Source organism: Amblyomma americanum, chromosome 5, assembly GCF_052857255.1.
Source record: "Amblyomma americanum isolate KBUSLIRL-KWMA chromosome 5, ASM5285725v1, whole genome shotgun sequence".
Classification (NCBI taxonomy): Eukaryota; Metazoa; Arthropoda; class Arachnida; order Ixodida; family Ixodidae; genus Amblyomma; species Amblyomma americanum.
In genome coordinates this window covers 89,655,883-89,665,253 of record NC_135501.1, presented here as the reverse complement: position 1 = coordinate 89,665,253, position 9,371 = coordinate 89,655,883, and the positions used below count along the sequence as shown (strand labels likewise).

General features: G+C 43.3%; 1 long non-coding RNA gene across 1 annotated transcript; it reads right to left on the bottom strand.

The window, feature by feature from the left end:
* Nucleotides 1–305: 305 nt before the first annotated feature.
* On the bottom strand, nt 306–9,133 carry LOC144134868 (uncharacterized). The gene is made up of 4 exons (XR_013315283.1): nt 9,009–9,133; nt 8,848–8,954; nt 1,304–1,387; nt 306–402 (listed from the first exon to the last, which is right to left on the bottom strand). It is a non-coding gene; the product is annotated as an uncharacterized LOC144134868 (long non-coding RNA).
* Between the last annotated feature and the right edge of the window lie 238 nt (nt 9,134–9,371).

Below are 9,371 nucleotides of genomic sequence, written 5' to 3'. Positions count from 1 at the left end.
GGGGAGGGGGTAGAAATTGAGGTGTGCCCCACACTTTTCTAGCATAACTGGTCCTCAAAGCACAGCGTAGATCGTGCTTGCTAACATAGAGAATTTGACTTATTCCAGCATGTTGTTTCGCATACATGGCTAAAATTATGGACAGTTATAAATGTGCTCAATCCCGGCTTCAGTGCAGGCAGATCACAGCAACTCTTTGTGAGAAATGCGACAAGGTGCAAGAAACATCCTTTATTCACGAAAGCCCGACGCCTGCAACTTCGGGTTTTGAGCAGTTTTTTTGGAATACTGTTCTAAGCCTATCATGTGATGGGTCGCATGCGTTCTGGTACATGCTTTTACACTCATCCGGCATACTTGAGCGAGCTGCTGCATCTGCGAGAAGCACCATGCATCCATACCCTGGAATACAAAATATGCCCAAGCGCCGTAAGCGCGCAAATTCCAGCAGACAGAAAAACAAACCATCGCTCTCCTAATTTGTATTGGTGGCTGCACAATTTTAACACCCGGCTCCCTCTTATCGCGTATTTCATTAAGGATTAGAATATCCACCTCTTTGTTTGCAGCGTTCATTTCAAGCTTGACATCGTAATTTAAAGTGTTTATGTTGGGGCTTATTGATTTCCTTAGATTTGAATACGCGAAGAAAAATTACGGTTTGCTAGAAAGCGCCGAATTTTATGGGCACACAAATTACTACCTGCGTTACTTTTCTCGATTATGGAAGTTTTTACCACATCGAGGTATTAATAGCGTCGGCCGCTAGTAATCGACAATTTCTTGAAAAATTGTTAACACTAAACAAATATCTTGAACAAGACACAGCTTGTGCATGTTCAAGGATGAACCAAAGAGGCACTTTTCAGAGCAAAACTTCACAATTTAGTACGTTCGCTGTCCAAAATCCTTAGATGCTGCCTATCACAAAATTAGCTGTGAGCTTAGTGTTTAAGTTCCTGGGAAAAGCTTCAGGATGCAAAGCTAACCTCAGATGCCATTGCAGTGCTATGAGAGCACCATTATTTTACAAATATATTTTCGGTTATTAAAGGCTAACAGAGTGCTTAATAATCAAAGTAGCGCGAAAGAATGGATGGTTCGGTTTTAGGTACATTTTGTACTCCACCTTTCTGGCCCAGTTTGAAAGACAGCAAACTAATGAAGACGCAATGAGGATGCCAAATAAAATTAGATGACAAAGAAACATCTTGCAGGTTTTGACTAAAAACTGGAGCAGCGTGAAAGCTGAGAATTCGAGGCACATTTGCCCTTTAATTTTTAAATCTTATTTTATACGTACCATTCTGAATTTCGAGAACACGAAAAACTGAGCACTGATCATAATCAGAATATATGAGCTTGTAATTCATAGGCCATGGACCACCTGCAATAGATGAGTGTAAGTTAGAGTAATTAGCACCGGGAATCGCAAACCGAACGCACCCCTTAGATTTCTTGAGTACTCTGCCTTAAGTATTGCCCAAATATACACAGAGCTTTTATGTAATGTCATGTGACAATTATAAAACCTAACATGTGGTAGACTCAGGAAATAAAGAATATACTGTTCCTCATATTGTGTAGCAAGACGATTGCGTACTGCAAGCGCGCAAGGAAATAAGGTCCCAATAGTCCGAATGTCTGAGCAAGCAAGTCGATCTATTTTTAATAATGCAGCATTATTTACTAATGACTGCTTCTATATGAAAAATATGCAGAGTATATCTGATAGGAAAGCGCTTTTCAATAAGATAGGAGTTGGTTCAAAAGTCGGTTGTTTAGTTTATGTAAGAGCGTTCCTCCTAGTGTGTACTTTGTACACGCAGTTGAAGAAATCCCGCAACTGTGCTATCAAATCACGTAACTGCGCCTTTCCGTGGCAATATTTCATAGCTCCCCATCGTTTTCAGAACGAGCCAAGTGGGCCCGTTGAGCGCTCCCAAATGGACAGCCCGCACTTTATTTAACGGGTTGCACCTTTGTTTTACATTAGCGCAAGGGACGAATGACGACATAAGTGCACAGACACGGCACTGGGAGCAGCGCCGTGTCTGGGCACTTGTTTCGTGCTTTGTCCCTTGTGCTAATGTAAAACAATATTACACCAGCTTGCCCAAGCTTCTACAATACCTGAGTGGCACCATGTTAGAGAACTGGCAGTGTCGACTTCACGTATGTGGCCTCACCAATTTCCCTCCCTTTTGCTTCGCCCTTGCTGCCACTGAACAAAAACTTTATCTCACTTGGACTTCAGTAGACTGCGTGTGACAAGTCGGGCATAACGGTTTCGCTTCCGACGTTCCGAACAGAGAAACTCACAAACTATACGGCCGATACTGGTAATGCCTGCATCCGCTGGGTAAGAGGGAACTTTGCAAGAGCTCGATGAAAGCTGGCTTTCAGGCGCTTTTAACGCATTTTAAGTTGTTTAAGCGGAAAAGCTAGGATGCCGTTTACCGCGTCATGAGAATTGTATATCGATTTCTTGTACACTGATCGCGACCACAATCGCCGCTAAGTTATACACGCGCCAAACTGGAGCCAAGGTTAACACATACAATAAATCGTGTCCTGCTTTCTGTTGAGACCCTTCGATTTTCACCGCAGTGCGATTGCCTTAACGACAATTTCCATCGTTACTTCGACAGCAGCGATTCAACTTCCCACTGCGATGTGTTAAACAGCTAGTCAGTGTTGAGCAAAGCAGCCACATCTGAAAGCTGGCGCTGCTGCGCATTTTTTTTACGAGCTGCAGTGCAGTACGATTCATTCATTCTTCCACTTAATCTCCCGGCCTTTACTCTTCCTCCTGGCTCTGGAAGTGCCCAAAAACCGCAGTCATCAAGTCCGGTACTTTTCCTGCTGGCATCCGCATAATTAAATCATTGTGCGCCATGAAAAACTGATGTCGTTACGATGATAGCTCTAAACGCGGCTCTTTGGATTCTAGTGCATATACTACTAGTAAACCTTCATGCCCAGCTTTTCTGCGCATCACAATCTGACTCTGACTGTCTGAAGACAGTTGCCAACGCAGCGTAACACAATCAAAAACGATTCTTTTGAAATTAGATAAAATAAAGAGGCGGTGAGATAAGGCGCAGCGGTGGTGTCACTGTTGACAAAGGTTGAAGTTATTTTATCTCCTCGTTGGACTAGCCCTGCAAATGTTTCACCGGGAATTGCTCCTGCAGTGTTAATGGGCTACTATTCTTGCGCTCTGCAACCTGACATATAGCATGCCACTTCCCTGGCACCAGGTCATTCTTACTCCTACAGCAAATCACAGGGTGCACCAAGAAAGCAAAATTTCCACAGTACGTTTTTGATATTCAGCGCCATAGGGCATTTGTTGGCCTCCACGAAACCCTCAAAAGAAATTGGTCCCATCATTACCTTAAAAATATAGGCCAGCATCAGTTTATCCTCTCTACTTTTACATTCCTGTGCCATAAAGAAAAACCCCCTAACAAACAACTAAGTCAGTATGCCCGTGGTGATTATCAAGCGATAGGCTGAGAGATGAATATTTTCTATAGCCCCTACAAAAGCGGATTTCATGCACTTTCTACAGAAGAAAACTAGTGCTTTCTTCATGTACAAATGTTAGTGCAAAAATAAGAGACAATCACAAGAAAGGTGGACAAGACAACGCGCGATTGTCTCTTATTTTTGGGCTAACATTTGTACATAGAACTATGCACCAACTAGCCCCTCAACAAGTTTTACTTGAGTGCCTTCTTCATAATGAGCTGAATGACCTCGTTCAGAAGTTTGTACCGACCACAACTATTAAAAACAAAGCTGCAGTCTCGTGGTTAAATACCGCAGTTAAAAGACTTACAATACTTAGTGAACGAAAAATGAGTAAGGTTGTCTCAATCTTCAAACAGGCAGCAGGCTATCCATTTATAATTACAGACTGATATCACTAAGCAGCTTCGCATCCAACATTAAGGAATACATTACTTACTCCGACATTATTAAGCGCCTGAACACCACAGTTTCATATACCCACCAGAACAATGATTTTCTTAACACCTCTCCTGCGGAACCGAATTAGCAACTTGTCTTCATGACCTACACCATTATCTTGATAATAAGTACGTAACAGATGCTGTCTTTCTTGACTTGGAAAAAGGTATTGATAGATTTCCTCATAACCGGCTAATGCGCAAATTATCACATTTAAATCTTAACCCATTTGTTCTAGCAAGGATTGAAAACTTCCTTAGTGAGTGAAATCAGTTTGTAGTATTTAACTCTGCGTCTAACTCTGCCCCTGTTCTTTCCGGTGCGTCTAAAGATCGGTGACTGGCCCTCTGCTCTTTCTCATCTGCATTAATGGCTCTCCTCAGTACATAAACAAAAGCGAGCGCCTTTTTGCAGACGGCGGAGCAACTTATGCTAAAGTGATTAAAAATGAAGACAGTGTTAGCTTACAACGTTACATGATAGCGCTAGGAAATTGGTGTGAAAAATGGCAGGTGTCCTAAAGCATTTCTGAATGTAACTCCAGCATTTTTATAGACGCTCCAACTTAACCTCTCACGGCTTTTTTTTTCCGCGGACCTCGTTTACATACTACTAAACCATGCAAATACGTGGGATTACACCTGTCTGGCGATCTTACGTGGTCAACGCATATTAACCACATCGCTGTTGCATCCAGCCAATCAGTGGGCTATCTTCAATGCTCAGTGAAATTTACCCAGGCACATGTAAAATTACTAGCCAACATCACATTAATACGCCCAAAATAGAATATGCAGACGCCATATGGAACCCTCATGAGGGATGGCTTTCTGAAAGCATACAAACTATCAAAAATCGCGCCCTTAGATTTGCTCACTCCGATTATTCATCCTGCACAAGTGTAACCGAACTAAAGAACTGATACCCCGAAAGAAACACTCCCCGTTTTCAGCTCTTCACGAAAACTGTCAACAGGTGTCATAACATTGCCGAAAAACAAAATCATTTGCGAAGTCTTTATCTCGACAGCAAAAGATTGGAACGGCCTTCCCAAGGCCGCTGTGGTAGCAGAAGACCTGATTATATTCAAAGACATGTTTAAATCTTAAGACGCATTTTAAGTTTTCTTGTACCTTTCCCTTCAAACGTTGATATATAGTACTTTGTTTCACTATGCGGTTTTTATGGTTCTCTAATCCGTTATCGAATTCTTACCCACCTTTCACCGCTTCTTTCAATCATTTATAGTTGTGTTTTGTTTTTCTTTTGTACCTACGAAAGCATTTGAGCGTTTTGAATTTCGATTTTGTAAGCTGCTAGCCTGTTGAATTTGTACTTTGAAAATTTATTTCGCATTGTGCAGGATATAGTCGTTTTTTGTTGTTATATCGGTACTAGCCACCCCTCATGGACAGCCCCTTTTTTGGGGTCCTTGAGGTTTGTAAATTACATAAATAAAGAAATGCATATTGACAGTTCTTTCGGTCTATACAGTCAAAGGAAGACAGAAAATGGAAGGATGTGCTCCTTTGTAATCCTGCTGTTGGGGAATGGATTGTTATTTCTTCGGGCTAGCGGGGCGGCGCGATAAGTCAGAAGGTTGTGCGGGCTTGCTACGGATGAGGTAGGCCACTCTCCACAGCAATAGGACAAAATCCTGCCTCTTTCTCTTTCCTTCCTATCCTTGGATGCATAGCCATGGAAAGCTGTCCAGGATTATAAAAACATCTGCCCACCTTACTGGAGCTCCATCATGAAATGGGCATCGTCAAATGTAATGAAATTAGCTAAACGGTTACCTTCGCATGTTACCTTTGATTTAGGTTATGATCTGAAAGGAAAAAATGTAGTTTTCTCCCGAGTTTTAGGAGAAAATAAAACTGTAAGTAAGAAGAGTTGCAATCGTCCCATTCAGGTTATTACTTTCTCTTGTAATCTGGTGATATGTCCCATTTTTATTACACCCTTCGGCTGTGGTTAGGTTTAGAGCTTAATGAATGCATGAATGCATTTTGTTCTCATCCTCGGCTACTTGAGGTTTCCATTAATGCTAGTACAGTTCTCAAACACCAATAAATTAACAACCTTGTGTACGTATTTATTTTAGCAAATTTTGTAGCCCTATCGCTATTTTAAGTTCCCTCACCTTTGTACACTAGAGAAACGTGTTCAATTTAAACTATAATTTCCTCCCTCTTTATAACAGATGTTAGCAGGCTTCTGCCGTTAAAATCATGACACGGCGCTTGTTGAAGTGAACGGTTCGCCGCTTCAGTACATTTCCGCACTTCAAACCCTTTACATGATGGTGTGAGGAGTACTTATGCCTTGAGTGCCACTTGTGATGTAGTGTTGGTAACCGGGGTTTACCAGGGTATGTGGGCGATGAAGGACACTTTAGTCGAACGCTCTGGATTGATGTGCGAAGACAGCCGCAAGAATCGAAATTCCATCCCTAGCGCATAGCAGCCAAGCGTCAACTCGCCACTGCGGGTTGGTATCCGTCTCAGTGCAGTCTCTCTGCAAGGCACTCTTCAAGTTCACGTACAGGCTTATCCTCACCGCACCTGAGCAGCCTGGCCGAGGCTGGTAACAAAAACACTTTTAACGCAATAGCGTTAAAGAGCTCGTGTCGCAGAAAAGCCGGTTTCGTCGGCGTCGGCCGTGAGCGAAAAAATTCCTCCTCCTCCCCGCGAGCGAAAAATCCCTACTCCTCCTCCCCGCAATGTACGCCACTGCCCCAACCGATAGCGCGCGACGGCAGTCCAAAGGAAGGAAGGGACACACGTCACATATTTCGGTGGACAACCCACACCGCGCCGTAAGGGAAGGGAAATGAAATGAATATTGGTTTTAAGGAAAGGAAGTGAGGCTTGTCTGACATATCTCTGTGGACGCCCGAACCGCGCCGTAAGGAAAGGAAAATGAAATGAAAATTGATTTTAAGTAGGGGAAGTGACAAGTCCTAATAATAATAATAATAAAAATAATAATAATTGGTTTTTGGGGAAAGGAAATGGCGCAGTATTTGTCTCTTATATCGTTGGACACCAGAACCGCGCCGTAAGGGAAGGGATAAAGGAGGGAGTGAAAGAAGAAAGGAAGAAACAAGTGCTGTAGTGGAGGGCTACGGAATAATTTCGACCACCTGGGGATTTTTCACGTGCACTTACATCGCACACCACAAGAGGGCCTCAGCGTTTCGCCTCCATTGATACGCGGCCGCTGCGGTCGGGTTCGAACCCGGGTACTCCGGCTCAGTAGCCAAACACGCTAACCACTGAGCCACCGCGGCGGGTTACATGTCTCACATATCTCTCGTATAGGCGCAGTTAACCAGTACAAGCACGCAGGAATCACGCGGTGAGCGGCGAAAAACGCAGCGCACATCCAAAGCGCGTTCACCACGAAGCTTGCAGCTTGCTGCCCGTTCGTTCAAAGCGGAGGCTACGCTGGCGTTCGTGGCATCGCATTTGTCGAGAACGATGTGCCGACGAGCTACGACTGCAACTTGAGCCCCGCGCGTATCGGCAGATGCGCTTGGCAGCGCTTCTACGTGGTATGCCGCTCCGCACGTCCGTTTCATCGTACGTAGCAGGGCGATTTGTCTAACGGGCAAGGCGTCGCGCCGAACGGGCGATGGCGTTCCGTGGATTTCCTGGCAGTGCTGCAACACGCTGTCGCGTTCCACTCTTAAAGGTGAAGCTTAAGCGTACTCCAATTTTTTCCTTTGCTCTCCGGCTATTGAGAAATTTGATTCCTTGAGAAATGGATAGAGCTAACACTGTTGCTTTCCAGTCCTTCACGAATGAGAAATACTATTTGAATATATGAAAATTTTGAAGACACTTAAACTCTCGACCGCGCATTCGCTTTTTGGCAAGAGATGATGATTTAGAAAAAGGCTAAACATTTGTTTATTTTGATTAAGCACAAAAAGACACAGACGGCAGAAACGATGATACACGCAGCCATTACTTACAACCAAAAAATTCGGAGCAAACGCTAGCAAAATGTCCGTAAAAAGAAGCATAGCCATTGTGCACGCACACGCACAGAGCAATGTATGATGGGCCTAGTCCTACGACAACCGTTAGCGTTGGGTTCATATCGTATCTATATGTTTTCTAATTCACTGTTTTTTATGGGTCGCCTTTAATACGTCTTGGCCGTGCTTTCATCGCAGCATGGACCTCCTAATAAAGCGCTGAATGCAGCGGCCAGGCATTGTAAGCCACACTATTCATGACTCCATGTTGGATGACTTGTTGGGTTATCGGCGAAGCCTTTGTTTCAGAGTTGGGGAAGCGTCAAGAAGCAGTCCGACTCCCCAAGCGCGGTGATGGCGGCTGAAGAAGCAGCCATTCTACTTTTTAATATTGTTAAATTACTCACAGAAGCATTTATTTCTTTATCTTCATGCATTTCTGACACAACAAATATTGGTCCTGAGACATCAGGGACGTGATCGACATCGGTGTGTTCGCCTACACAACGCTCTCAAGAAATCCGCTTTCGTTTTTGTGTTTCTTCACAGAGACTCAGCAGCCAGATTATAGCCCTATTCAGACATATGAGTAAACGCACATGGTAATTCTAAGCTATGTCAGGCGTTAGTTTGGGTAGCATTGTCCAAAGAATGCTGAAGATATTTCGCGCCTTTTCAGCGTGACGCCTATGTTGTCAGGCTGAGCACATCGAAGATTCTTTATTTTTACAATTGTGCAAACCTTTATGGGCTACAAGTAGTTGCTTGCAGCAGTGCAAGCTGTTTTATTACTAAAGTCCTTATCATTTTTACATCATAATGAAACCTAAATGAACCGTGACAACAAGTGGACAAAGAATTATTCTTAATAAATCTATTACCTTTTCTTAAGTCTGCCTGGAGGACGTTGTACTCTGTTCGTTGATCCTCTCCTTTGATGTTCCAAGCAGGGGTCGAATTGAAGGTTCCAGTGTATGGAAAAGTTCCTCTGTAATAAAATGTGGTCCTTAAGCACGTACAAAAAGACTCCAAAAACTAATACCAAAATTTGGTAGAAAAATCGCACAAATGCAGCCCCACTTGTTGCCACGTGGACTACGGAGAGGGATGCTTTACAAAACAGAACAGTGTATGATGGCTCTAGTCCTACTACACCATTAGCATTGGGTTCAGATTGTATGTGTGTGTTTTCTCACTCACTCTTTTTATAGGCCGCCTTTAATACGTCTTGGCCGCGTTTTCATTGCTCCCACCAACAGTTCCCAACGGCTGGCATTGGTTAATTTCTCATTTAAGAAGGCTTTCAAATGCTACAGAAGAGAGCAGATGAAGTAGACTTAATATATTCTTTGCTGTTTCTTTATCTGCAGATGTGAAGGGCGCTTTCAAAAATGAAAATTATACT